Raw genomic sequence first — 13,668 nt, forward strand, 5'->3', positions numbered from 1 at the left:
GTATACTTCTCCCGCTGGTCGTCTGATAGGGAACAGACTAGTAGTGTCGGAAGGTGGGTGTATACTTCTCCCGCTGGTCGTCTGATAGGGAACAGACTAGTAGTGTTGGAAGGTGGGTGTATACTTCTCCCGCTGGTCGTCTGATAGGGAACACACTAGTAGTGTCGGAAGGTGGGTGTATACTTCTCCCGCTGGTCGTCTGATAGGGAACAGACTAGTAGTGTCGGAAGGTGGGTGTATACTTCTCCCGCTGGTCGTCTGATAGGGAACACACTAGTAGTGTCGGAAGGTGGGTGTATACTTCTCCCGCTGGTCGTCTGATAGGGAACACACTAGTAGTGTCGGGAGGTGGATGTATACTTCTCCCGCTGGTCGTCTGATAGGGAACACACTAGTAGTGTCGGAAGGTGGGTGTATACTTCTCCCGCTGGTCGTCTGATAGGGAACACACTAGTAGTGTCGGAAGGTGGATGTATACTTCTCCCGCTGGTCGTCTGACAGGGAACAGACTAGTAGTGTCGGAAGGTGGGTGTATACTTCTCCCGCTGGTCGTCTGATAGGGAACACACTAGTAGTGTCGGAAGGTGGGTGTATACTTCTCCCGCTGGTCGTCTGATAGGGAACACACTAGTAGTGTCGGAAGGTGGGTGTATACTTCTCCCGCTGGTCATCTGATAGGGAACAGACTAGTAGTGTCGGAAGGTGGGTGTATACTTCTCCCGCTGGTCGTCTGATAGGGAACACACTAGTAGTGTTGGAAGGTGGGTGTATACTTCTCCCGCTGGTCGTCTGATAGGGAACACACTAGTAGTGTCGGAAGGTGGGTGTATACTTCTCCCGCTGGTCGTCTGATAGGGAACAGACTAGTAGTGTTGGAAGGTGGGTGTATACTTCTCCCGCTGGTCATCTGATAGGGAACAGACTAGTAGTGTCGGAAGGTGGGTGTATACTTCTCCCGCTGGTCGTCTGATAGGGAACACACTAGTAGTGTTGGAAGGGGGGTGTATACTTCTCCCGCTGGTCATCTGATAGGGAACAGACTAGTAGTGTCGGGAGGTGGATGTATACTTCTCCCGCTGGTCGTCTGATAGGGAACACACTAGTAGTGTCGGAAGGTGGGTGTATACTTCTCCCGCTGGTCGTCTGATAGGGAACACACTAGTAGTGTTGGAAGGTGGGTGTATACTTCTCCCGCTGGTCGTCTGATAGGGAACACACTAGTAGTGTCGGAAGGTGGGTGTATACTTCTCCCGCTGGTCGTCTGATAGGGAACACACTAGTAGTGTCGGAAGGTGGGTGTATACTTCTCCCGCTAGTCATCTGATAGGGAACAGACTAGTAGTGTCGGAAGGTGGGTGTATACTTCTCCCGCTGGTCATCTGATAGGGAACAGACTAGTAGTGTCGGAAGGTGGGTGTATACTTCTCCCGCTAGTCGTCTGATAGGGAACAGACTAGTAGTGTTGGAAGGTGGGTGTATACTTCTCCCGCTGGTCATCTGATAGGGAACAGACTAGTAGTGTCGGAAGGTGGGTGTATACTTCTCCCGCTGGTCGTCTGATAGGGAACACACTAGTAGTGTCGGAAGGTGGGTGTATACTTCTCCCGCTAGTCATCTGATAGGGAACAGACTAGTAGTGTCGGAAGGTGGGAGTATACTTCTCCCGCTGGTCGTCTGATAGGGAACACACTAGTAGTGTCGGAAGGTGGGTGTATACTTCTCCCGCTGGTCATCTGATAGGGAACAGACTAGTAGTGTCGGAAGGTGGGTGTATACTTCTCCCGCTAGTCGTCTGATAGGGAACAGACTAGTAGTGTTGGAAGGTGGGTGTATACTTCTCCCGCTGGTCATCTGATAGGGAACAGACTAGTAGTGTCGGAAGGTGGGTGTATACTTCTCCCGCTAGTCGTCTGATAGGGAACAGACTAGTAGTGTTGGAAGGTGGGTGTATACTTCTCCCGCTGGTCGTCTGATAGGGAACACACTAGTAGTGTCGGAAGGTGGGTGTATACTTCTCCCGCTAGTCATCTGATAGGGAATAGACTAGTAGTGTCGGAAGGTGGGTGTATACTTCTCCCGCTAGTCATCTGATAGGGAACACACTAGTAGTGTCGGAAGGTGGGTGTATACTTCTCCCGCTGGTCATCTGATAGGGAACAGACTAGTAGTGTCGGAAGGTGGGTGTATACTTCTCCCGCTAGTCGTCTGATAGGGAACAGACTAGTAGTGTTGGAAGGTGGGTGTATACTTCTCCCGCTGGTCATCTGATAGGGAACAGACTAGTAGTGTCGGAAGGTGGGTGTATACTTCTCCCGCTAGTCGTCTGATAGGGAACAGACTAGTAGTGTTGGAAGGTGGGTGTATACTTCTCCCGCTGGTCGTCTGATAGGGAACACACTAGTAGTGTCGGAAGGTGGGTGTATACTTCTCCCGCTAGTCATCTGATAGGGAATAGACTAGTAGTGTCGGAAGGTGGGTGTATACTTCTCCCGCTAGTCATCTGATAGGGAACACACTAGTAGTGTCGGAAGGTGGGTGAGATTGTTGGCTTCTACTTGGCGGGTCAGTAGTGATTTTCCCTTGAAGGTTATGACAAGGCTGTACATCTGATGTGCAAAAAGGCCCTTCCCTTGTAGTTTGGAATTCAGTTCATTCATGAGGGCCATGATGTCCATGGTGAAGGCAAAATCTGCCAACCATTCTTTATCTTGTAGTTGAGGGAAATCCACATATTTTCCATTCATTTGCAAAAACTCTGCAATCTCCGACTTCAGGACCCAGACCCTTTTAAGCACCTTCCCCAAACTCAGCCATCTCACATTTGTGTGGTAGTGGAGATCTGCATGACCCGACTGTCTCTTCCAACAGTGAGACAAACTGCCTGTAGTTTAAACATTTTGCTCTTATGAAGTTTACCACTTTAGTGACTGTATCCACAACATGGCTCATTTTCAGAACACATTTACAGAGCACCTCCTAATGAATATTGCAATGCAGGAAAATACTTTTCTGATCTGGGTTCAGCTCAGCTACTTGATCTTGTATCCTTTTCAAAAGGCCAATGTTTTTTCCTGTCAAGTTTGGGCACCCATCAGTGGTCACACTGGATAACTTTTCAAACTCAGTCCCTGCTTTGTCACACACTTATTAACCTCCAATAAATCTTTCCCTGTGGTTGTGCTCTTCATTGACTGCACTGAAGCAAGCTCCTCTGTAATTTCAAAGTCTGGGGTTATACCTCGTAAGAATATCAACAACTGCGCTGTATCACGTGCATCACTGCTCTCATCCAGGGCCAAGGAGCAATAGGTGAAATCTTTTACCTTGTCTTTCAACTGTTGTTCCATATTCTCTGCGATGTCCTCAACACGCCGTGTAACTGAACGTCTTGACAGGGAAACATTTTCAAACAGCTCTTTCTTGTCGGGGCAAAGTATTGCTGCAGAGTCAATTAAACATTCTCTAATGAATGTACCCTTAGAAAATGTCTTGATATGTTTAGCAATTTTGTGGACATGTACATAACTAGCTCTCGCAATTCCGTCGTTTGCTGAATGCCGTTTTGTAAAAAGTCCTTGCTGCTTTTGCAACTGAGACAGCAACTCTTTCGATGAACTTGCACTCTGTTCAGAAGACATATTCCTATCTTTCTCTGCATGCTTTGTCTGGAAGTGTCGGAACAAGTTGTAGTCTTTCAAGACAGCGATGCTCTCTTTGCACACTAAGCACACAGCTGTCCCTGATACCTCAATAAAGAAATATTTCTTTGTCAACTCTTGCTGGAACACCCTGCATTCAGTCTACTTTCCTTTTCTTTGAAAAACTAATTTTGCGCAATTTCTAGCTAGCTACAATTTGTAACTGTGACGTGTGTGTCAGACTGTCAGTCACTGTCTGTCCTCGTGCAGTTGTTAATTATACGTGCCTTCAAAATAAAATGTCCCACAAGCGGTGGGAGTTAAATCATTACACAAAGGCGAGTATTCATTGGCCTTTTAATTTGAATAACAAATAGTAAAGTTTTTCAAAACCTATCGCAAATTCTTTGTGATCTGAGCATGATTCCGCGGGCCGTATTGAATCAGGTCGCGGGCCGACCTTTGACCAGGCCTGTTCTGTACCAAGCAAACCTCCATTCAAAACTAGATCTATTCTTTCTATACCTTTCTGCATCTACTTTGTCTTTCATTCCATCGATCGCTCAACCTTTTCAACTCTTATTTCCTCTCTCCTTCACAACAAACTAATACTGTAAAATCATCTTCCTTTCTTTTTGTTTCAATATATCCCCTTCTGTACTCCTTTATTATTGCCTGCCTCCTATACTGTAGCTGTACTGCTCAGCCCCTTTCTTTCACCCGATGTTCCTCGCCCCTCCTCCCATCTCTCTCTCTGAATTCCTTTGCAGGTCTTGGCTTGTGAAGCAAGAAAGTGGAGAAATCCATCAAGCTGCTGTTCTCTCTGGTTCAGTCACTGGTCATGTCACACTTCCTATGTGTCTGCATGTCCTGTATATGCTCATTATTATATGAAGTCTATCTAGTGTAAATCTATTTACTGTATACCTACTATAAATCTACCAACTGTATATCTACCTAGTGTATCTCTCGGTATGTATGTGACCTCGTCTGAGGGCATGCTAGTGCTTTGTGCATATTAAGCCACAGAAGGTATTTGGCTGAGGGGATACGACTGTTTGATGGGGCATGACACCCCCACACCCCTAAACACACACACACACGAGCACAGCTGCTCCACAAAACACTCACTCCTGGCTTCCCTTCAGATTTCAGAGAGGATGTTACACAAGTCATCAACGGCTGTGAGGGGTGATTACATTTGACTGTGACAGCAGGAAGTGTGTGTTTGCGTGTGTGTGTCAGAGAACCAGTTAGGGAGCAAGAGGACAGTTGAGGATGGTGGGTGGGTGGCAGCAATATTAGAAGATGCAGGTGTCTCATTCATTCATTCATCAAGAACACTGACTACTGTACAAACACACATGACCTCAATGGTATTGTATAAACAGGCAGGTGGGGAGTATATGTCCCTGAAGGAGGGTGTTTCAGTAGTAAATCTATTGTAATGAATAGAGAGAAGGAAAGAAGAGAGGGGAGAAGGATGAGAGGGGGTAGATTGCAGCACACCAGCAGGTGTCATTGAGATGGAGGACGGGATGTCAATCAGAACCCCACTGGATTGGAGGATTGGGTCCAGACGAGAGAGACACACCCAGTACGACTGGCTAATGTAAAGGGGTAGGAACCAGTCCTTTTAGCTATCACTTTTCACCAAGAGACCAGGTCATTTTATAATAACTTTTAGGAGAGGCCTGGTTGTGGAGTAAATAGCAGGTTGTCTAAAGGGCTGCATTGTTAAGGAGACTGAAGACTGACGTCAGCAGTGTTATCAGTCGTCCCACCCCACTACCTCAGAGGGGGCTTGAGAACAGCCCCACCTAACACTGGGCAGCCTGGCACGCTGCCTGATTAAAAATATCTCCTGTTTCCCACAGGGCTATCACACCAACTCAAAATAACATTATCCTTCAAGAGAGAACTAAATAAAATTAATTTGATCAGTACACATTCATTTCAATGAGCAGCTACAGTAAATGGCGAATACTTATAATTATCTGTGTGATCAGTGATCCAAATGTCAATTTAATCATGACACGTTCGCTAATGATCCTCACTTTCTGCACTATTGAATACAGTGCAATCATGAGGCTGCACACAAAAACACATTTACAATAGTCTACTGCCATCAGTCAGACAGACAGTTCTGACCTTTCTTTGCAGGAAGTGCATTAATGCTCTGAACGATAATTAGTTCCGCAGTCATGGCCACCGCCTGGGCACACTCTTGATATAGTGTGTGTTCGCGCACGCGCCAAATGGCTACTATAACGGTCTGTGTGAGAGGGCAATAGATAAACCATGCATGATTGCCATTTAGGAATGCATGTGGTGGAAGTGTGTTGAGGTCAATGAGTGTGTGCGTGTGTTTGCGTACTGTGTCGTAAATAAGTCAAATGTGTGTATTAAGTGTTTATGCAAACAAATTGTCCCCTCGGAAGCACAGAGCTCTCTCTCACATGACTGAGAGAATTGCTCCATTCATGGCCCAGTCACCACCTCCTCTCCCCCAGACCCCGTGTGTTAGTGCTCCAGGGGGGCTGTGTGTGGAATTGGCTCTCATAGCCACAGATAATGTATTAGACGCACACTCCTGTTTGTATCTCTGACGGTCCCCTGACATAATGCCTCCCTCGTCTCGCTGGGAAGCTTACTGACTAGGTGCTTTGGTCTCACGAGGCTGCTGTAAACACACACGTCTGAATCAAATTATAATTTAGACAATAATAGAGGAATGGGGATTGTGTGTGTGTGTGTGTGTGTGTGTGTGTGTGTGTGTGTGTGTGTGTGTTGGAGTGAGATGGTAAAGAGAGAGAAACATGTCTGAGTTCTAACAAGTGTAATTTCCATTGTCTTATCTTGAGAGGAAAGATTCGGCCCTCTTGTGGGAGCGAAACCCCAGAAGGGTGTGTGGACCACAAATGTACACATCTCAGTCATACAGTGAAGATGCACTATATATACACAAAAGCATGTGGACACCCCTATTTCAGCCACACCCGTTGCTGACATGTATAAAATTGTGCACACAGACATGCAATCTCCATAGACAAACATTGGCAGAAGAATGGCCTTACTGAAGAGCTCAGTGACTTTCAACGTGGCACCGTCATAGGATGCCACCTTTCCAACAAGTAGGTTTGTCAAATTTCTGCCCTGCCCCAGTCAACTGTAAATGCTGTTATTGTGAAGTAGAAACTTCTAGGAGCAACAACAGCAAAGTGGTAGGCCACACAAGCACTCGCCGATCCCAGTCTGTGAGCTTAAGTGCGTAGCACGCATAAAAATCGTCTGTCCTCGGTTGCAACACTCACTACCAAGTTCCAAACTGCCTCTGGAAGCAAAGTCAGCACAAGAACTAGTCGTCAAGAGCTTCATGAAATGGGTTCCCATGGCCGAGCAGCCGCACACATGCGCAATGCCAAGCGTCGGCTGGAGTGGTATAAGGTTTGCCGCCATTGGACTCTGGAGCAGAGGAAACGTGTTCTCTGAAGTGATGAATCATGCTTTACCATCTGGCAGTTCGACGGACGAATCTGGGTTTGGTGGATGCCAGGAGAACGCTACCTCCTCGAATGCATAGTGCCAACTGTACTGTTTGGTGGAGGAGAAATTATGGTCTTGGGTTGTTTTTCATGGTTCGGGCTAGACCCCTTAGTTCCAGTAAAGGGAAATCTTAACGCTACAGCGTACAATAACTCTCTAGGCGATTCTGTGTTTCCAACTTTGTGGCAACAGTTTGGGGATTGCGCTTTCCTGTTTCAGCATGACAATGCCCCCGTGCACAAAGCGAGGTCCATACAAAAATAGTTTGTAGAGATCGGTATGGAAGAACTTGACTGGCCTGCACAGAGCCCTGACCTCAACCCCATTGAACACCTTTGGGATGAATTGGAACGCCGACTGTGAGCCATGCCTAAATCGCCCAACCTCACTAATGCTTTTGTGGCTGAATGGAAGCAAGTCCCCACAGCAATGATCCAACATCTAGTCGAAAGCCTTCCCAGAAGAGTGGAGGTTGTTGTAGCAGCAATGGGAGATCTCATTCTAATTCCCATGATTTTGGAATGAGATGTTCAACGAGCAGGATTCCACATACTCTTGGTCATCTAGTGTAAGTCACACACTGTTTGCATCCACTTTAACCATTATAGAATATGCTACCAAATAATTAGACCCGACTTGCTTAAAGATGCATTACGCAGAAATTGCTTCGCCATTTCCTAGTTACTAAAATTCAAATAGTTTGCCTAATTTCAGTTTATTTGACAAAACAAGTGTAGTGTAGAGAATCATTGTACCATCTAAACCGCTGAAATATATTTTCCATAACCAAAAATATTGTATTTTCAGCTGAACAAAACCGAAAGAAAGTAAAAGATGCAGAAATTACAGTTAAGACCGGGAAGCATAGCGCACATAACAAATGTACCACTTCTTATACTTTCAATGAGAATGACAGATCTATAACTTACAATTCTGTGAGTTTGGTCTTCGCCCCAAAAGTTATATTGCAGCTTTGAGAGAATCTGAGAGAGATACATGCTCAAACTTGCATGAGCATTAGAATTTATTAAATATAATTTAAACTACATCTAAAATTGTGTCACTTAATTCACTAATATATCTAACGACAGGTAAGGTGTGCCATCACATTGGCTTGGCAATAGCTATATCAAAGTCTCAAAGACACAGCCCCCTTGGAATCATTGTCCTAGGCATATGTTGTTTGTCACCAAGTGTGCTCGGAGTTAGCCTATCCAAGTGTAGACAGGCCTACATGCTGACAAAGTGGGGCAAAAAGCATAGGCCTGGCGAAAATGACAAACAGTGTGCTACTACACTACGCTATTCATTAATTTTCCTGAAACGCACTATCTGCCGGTTAACCGCTCAATTCTACCCGTCCTCTCCAAAAACTTCCCAGTTCTACACATAAAAACGTCACGTCTGAGTTTAAATATAAACTACAGCGGGGCAAACGTCGATGTGACGTGCCCTATTTTACCACTCTATCAATGTTCCTGTAACATCCCCTTCAGTTTGGCAGAGTACATACAAAATAAATCGTGACATAACCAACAGCAAAGAATAGCAATGGTACCAAGTGTAGCCTAAACATGTCCCCATCGTGTCATCCGTAGCCTAGAGTCAACCCGTGGTTTTGTATAGCCGGAGATAAAAAATGATGGGAACTGCAGCAGCGGAATAAACCAGGAGTAAGCTACACCGGGTGCAGAGGGGTAAACGAGTGCGTCAAGCCCGAGTTTTAATTAATGGAAAGTCACCTAATAAAATTATTAAAACGACACCCAACCGCATCTTAAATACATTGCATAATAGTTGCGAGACCAAAACATGTCGCTGCTTTCGAAGGCCCATATTTAAAAACGACTACAATCCGAGGATATTTGGCATAGTCTACATAACTCGGAGGGTTTGTAGTTCACATGGTCCTAGGTGTGGATGATACTTACGGATGATAACCCTAGGGATAAGGCTGAATGTATCCTTGGGTGTTCTGAGAGCAAACCAATCATAAAACTCGTTTCGAAACATTGCCTATTGTTTAACAAAAATAAGAAACGAATATTTTCAAAACACGACAAAAATGGAAATGTAGCCGATAAATTCAAACAACCATATGGGTGAGGTGTAGATACAACGTAGCACTTCAAGTCCACCTCGGTCGACGTGCTCACTGACTCCATGTAGGTTAGCCTACTAATTCGTGATAGCGACGGAAGTGTGCCAGGGACTTACCTTGAGTTACACTCCTGTTGGGAATAGGAGAATATCGGCCGTCCTAGTGAGGAAATAGGTATAGTAGTTTTTCTCTCGATTGAATCCACAATAACGATATTTAGGCTTTAAAATATGCGTGACAAGATGAGCCGTGAGAAACCGCTGTCTTCTCCCCGCAGGACAATGCGGCCAGGTGGGCTGATCGGCGTTGGCTTCCTGTTTTTCAGAAGGTGAACCACGCACAGTTCGGGTGCTGTTCGTTTTTTTTCTTCTATCCCTCCCGTTCCGTCTCTCCCCCTCCCTGCGTAGCCTACACTGTTCTTGCAGTCGCCTAGTGCTCAGCCGGCTTTGCTTCCCCTATCTTCATATCTTCGGCATGAAACTTCGGGGCCGAGATTTCACCCGGAAACACACAGTTCTGAAACCTCTCCAACTAATTGAGATGAAAGAAAAGAACGCGAGTGGAATTTGTCAGTTGAAACATTCATTCCAACGTTCCCGAAGGCGCGTCGATTATCCCCGATGCATTATTTTGGTGAGGGGGTCGCGTGTTGACTTGAGGCGGTCATTATACTGGGTTCTCTGCCAGTCAGTGCCTGCCTGGTTGTGAGGCTGCGTTAAAAACAAATAGGCACACTATTTTGTATGTCAATAACAGTAAAGGCAGTGCATTCATCTATAGTTTAGCCTACTGTGAATGCATAACCAACATGTAGCCCCCTAGGCTAATGGTTCACGTTAAACTAGGCTACATTATTCATCATGGTTTTGATCTAAACCGTCTCATAGAGAGTAAGGATAAACCAGAGGTATTTATTAGTTATTAATAATTGTATAGGGCCTGCACCATGCAACACAAGTCAGTTGCCTCATCATCAATTGAAAGGGCAGCAAGTTGACCCTTTGTCAAGTGGTGGTGTTGTCTCTGATCTATCATATTTTGAAAAGCACAGTGACAAAACGCAGAAAAAAAGTATGTATTTGGTCTGATACAGCAGTCCACTGTTGCTGCAGGGAGAAATGTAACCATTAATGAAAGAGCTGTGTCGCCTCCTGGTGACCTGTTTATATAAATGAGGACATGTTCTTACATCATTATTGACGGAGAACATTGGTGAGTTAAGTTTGATTTAACGTTTGCTACGTTGTGACAGTTTGTACTGAACGACACGTTTCCCCCAAAAAAGTATGCACCGTTCTTCAACAGCATTTGAGGTACGTTTGCTTCAAGGTATCGCCTGATTTAATATTGGTGTGACCATTTGAAATAGCAAAAGTCACCAAACACCAGACAGTAATCGCCCTCTGGGCCACCAACATCACAACGATTTTCAACTGGTCGTTCAGTATCCTTTTCGTTGATTTCAACATTGCACACCTTAATACTGAACACACCCCATGAGTGAGTTTAGGAAACCTCTGGTTAACCAGGGAGGAGGTGATGGACTGGCTGTCTCAGAACTGACCAATAGTGTGCCAGAGATGACCAAAACCAGTGCACTGTATGGGGTATAGGATGTAATGTGTGGGTGATGATAACATTACTAAACTCATCTGACCTATAACATTACTAAACTCATCTGACCTATAACACTGATTGTGATTATAACATTACTAAACTCATCTGACCTATAACACTGATTGTGATTATAACATTACTAAACTCATCTGACCTATAACACTGATTGTGATTGTAACATTACTAAACTCATCTGACCTATAACACTGATTGTGATTGTAACATTACTAAACTCATCTGACCTATAACACTGATTGTCATTGTAACATTACTAAACTCATCTGACCTATAACACCGATTGTGATTATAACATTACTAAACTCATCTGACCTATAACACTGATTGTGATTGTAACATTACTAAACTCATCTGACCTATAACACTGATTGTCATTGTAACATTACTAAACTCATCTGACCTATAACACTGATTGTGACTATAACATTACAAAACTCATCTGACCTATAACACTGATTGTGATTGTAACATTACTAAACTCATCTGACCTATAACACTGATTGTGATTGTAACATTACTAAACTCATCTGACCTATAACACTGATTGTGATTATAACATTACTAAACTCATCTGACCTATAACACTGATTGTGATTGTAACATTACTAAACTCATCTGACCTATAACACTGATTGTGATTGTAACATTACTAAACTCATCTGACCTATAACACTGATTGTGATTATAACATTACTAAACTCATCTGACCTATAACACTGATTGTGATTGTAACATTATTAAACTCATCTGACCTATAACACTGATTGTGATTGTAACATTACTAAACTCATCTGACCTATAACACTGATTGACTATAACATTACTAAACTCATCTGACCTATAACACTGATTGTGATTGTAACATTACTAAACTCATCTGACCTATAACACTGATTGACTATAACATTACTAAACTAATCTGACCTATAACACTGATTGTGATTATAACATTACTAAACTCATCTGACCTATAACACTGATTGTGATTGTAACATTACTAAACTCATCTGACCTATAACACTGATTGTGATTGTAACATTACTAAACTCATCTGACCTATAACACTGATTGTGATTGTAACATTATTAAACTCATCTGACCTATAACACTGATTGTGATTGTAACAATACTAAACTCATCTGACCTATAACACTGATTGACTATAACATTACTAAACTCATCTGACCTATAACACTGATTGACTATAACATTACTAAACTCATCTGACCTATAACACTGATTGTGATTATAACATTACTAAACTCATCTGACCTATAACACTAATTGTGATTGTAACATTACTAAGCTCATCTGACCTATAACACTGATTGTGATTGTAACATTACTAAACTCATCTGACCTATAACACCGATTGTGATTGTAACATTACTAAACTCATCTGACCTATAACACTGATTGACTATAACATTACTAAACTCATCTGACCTTTAGCACTGATTGTGATTGTAACATTACAAAACTCATCTGACCTATAACACTGATTGTGATTGTAACATTACTAAACTCATCTGACCTATAACACTGATTGTGATTGTAACATTACTAAACTCATCTGACCTATAACACTGATTGTGATTATAACATTATTAAACTCATCTGACCTATAACACTGATTGTGATTGTAACATTACTAAACTCATCTGACCTATAACACTGATTGTGATTGTAACATTACTAAACTCATCTGACCTATAACACTGATTGTGACTATAACATTACTAAACTCATCTGACCTATAACACTGATTGTGATTATAACATTATTAAACTCGTCTGACCTATAACACTGATTGTGATTGTAACATTACTAAACTCATCTGACCTATAACACTGATTGTGATTGTAACATTACTAAACTCATCTGACCTATAACACCGATTGTGATTGTAACATTACTAAACTCATCTGACCTATAACATTACTAAACTCATCTGCCCTATAACACTGATTGTGATTGTAACATTACAAAACTCATCTGACCTATAACACTGATTGACTATAACATTACTAAACTCATCTGACCTATAACACTGATTGACTATAACATTACTAAACTCATCTGACCTATAACACGGATTGTGATTGTAACATTACTAAACTCATCTGACCTATAACACTGATTGTGATTGTAACATTACTAAACTCATCTGACCTATAACACTGATTGACTATAACATTACTAAACTCATCTGACCTATAACACGGATTGTGATTGTAACATTACTAAACTCATCTGACCTATAACACCGATTGTGATTGTAACATTACTAAACTCATCTGACCTATAACACTGATTGACTATAACATTACTAAACTCATCTGACCTTTAGCACTGATTGTGATTGTAACATTACAAAACTCATCTGACCTATAACACTGATTGTGATTGTAACATTACTAAACTCATCTGACCTATAACACTGATTGTGATTGTAACATTACTAAACTCATCTGACCTATAACACTGATTGTGATTATAACATTATTAAACTCATCTGACCTATAACACTGATTGTGAATTTAACATTACTAAACTCATCTGACCTATAACACTGATTGTGATTGTAACATTACTAAACTCATCTGACCTATAACACTGATTGTGACTATAACATTACTAAACTCATCTGACCTATAACACTGATTGTGATTATAACATTATTAAACTCGTCTGACCTATAACACTGATTGTGATTGTAACATTACTAAACTCATCTGACCTATAACA

At 42.5% G+C, this 13,668-nt stretch overlaps 1 protein-coding gene across 3 annotated transcripts in view; it reads right to left on the bottom strand.

Moving 5' to 3' along the window:
- LOC139548313 (phosphatidylinositol 4,5-bisphosphate 3-kinase catalytic subunit beta isoform-like) overlaps positions 1-9,892 on the bottom strand; it is a 93,280-nt gene extending 83,388 nt beyond the window's left edge. The window contains exon 1 of one of the 3 annotated variants that reach the window (XM_071357918.1): positions 9,402-9,892. The gene's annotated coding sequence lies outside the window, so the exon portion shown is untranslated. Of the gene's footprint in view, positions 1-9,115; positions 9,343-9,401 lie in introns of those variants that run through there. The other 2 variants (XM_071357920.1, XM_071357919.1) reach the window with 2 other exon arrangements.
- Positions 9,893-13,668: the final 3,776 nt, after the last annotated feature.

Source organism: Salvelinus alpinus, chromosome 21, assembly GCF_045679555.1.
Source record: "Salvelinus alpinus chromosome 21, SLU_Salpinus.1, whole genome shotgun sequence".
NCBI lineage: Eukaryota > Metazoa > Chordata > Actinopteri > Salmoniformes > Salmonidae > Salvelinus > Salvelinus alpinus.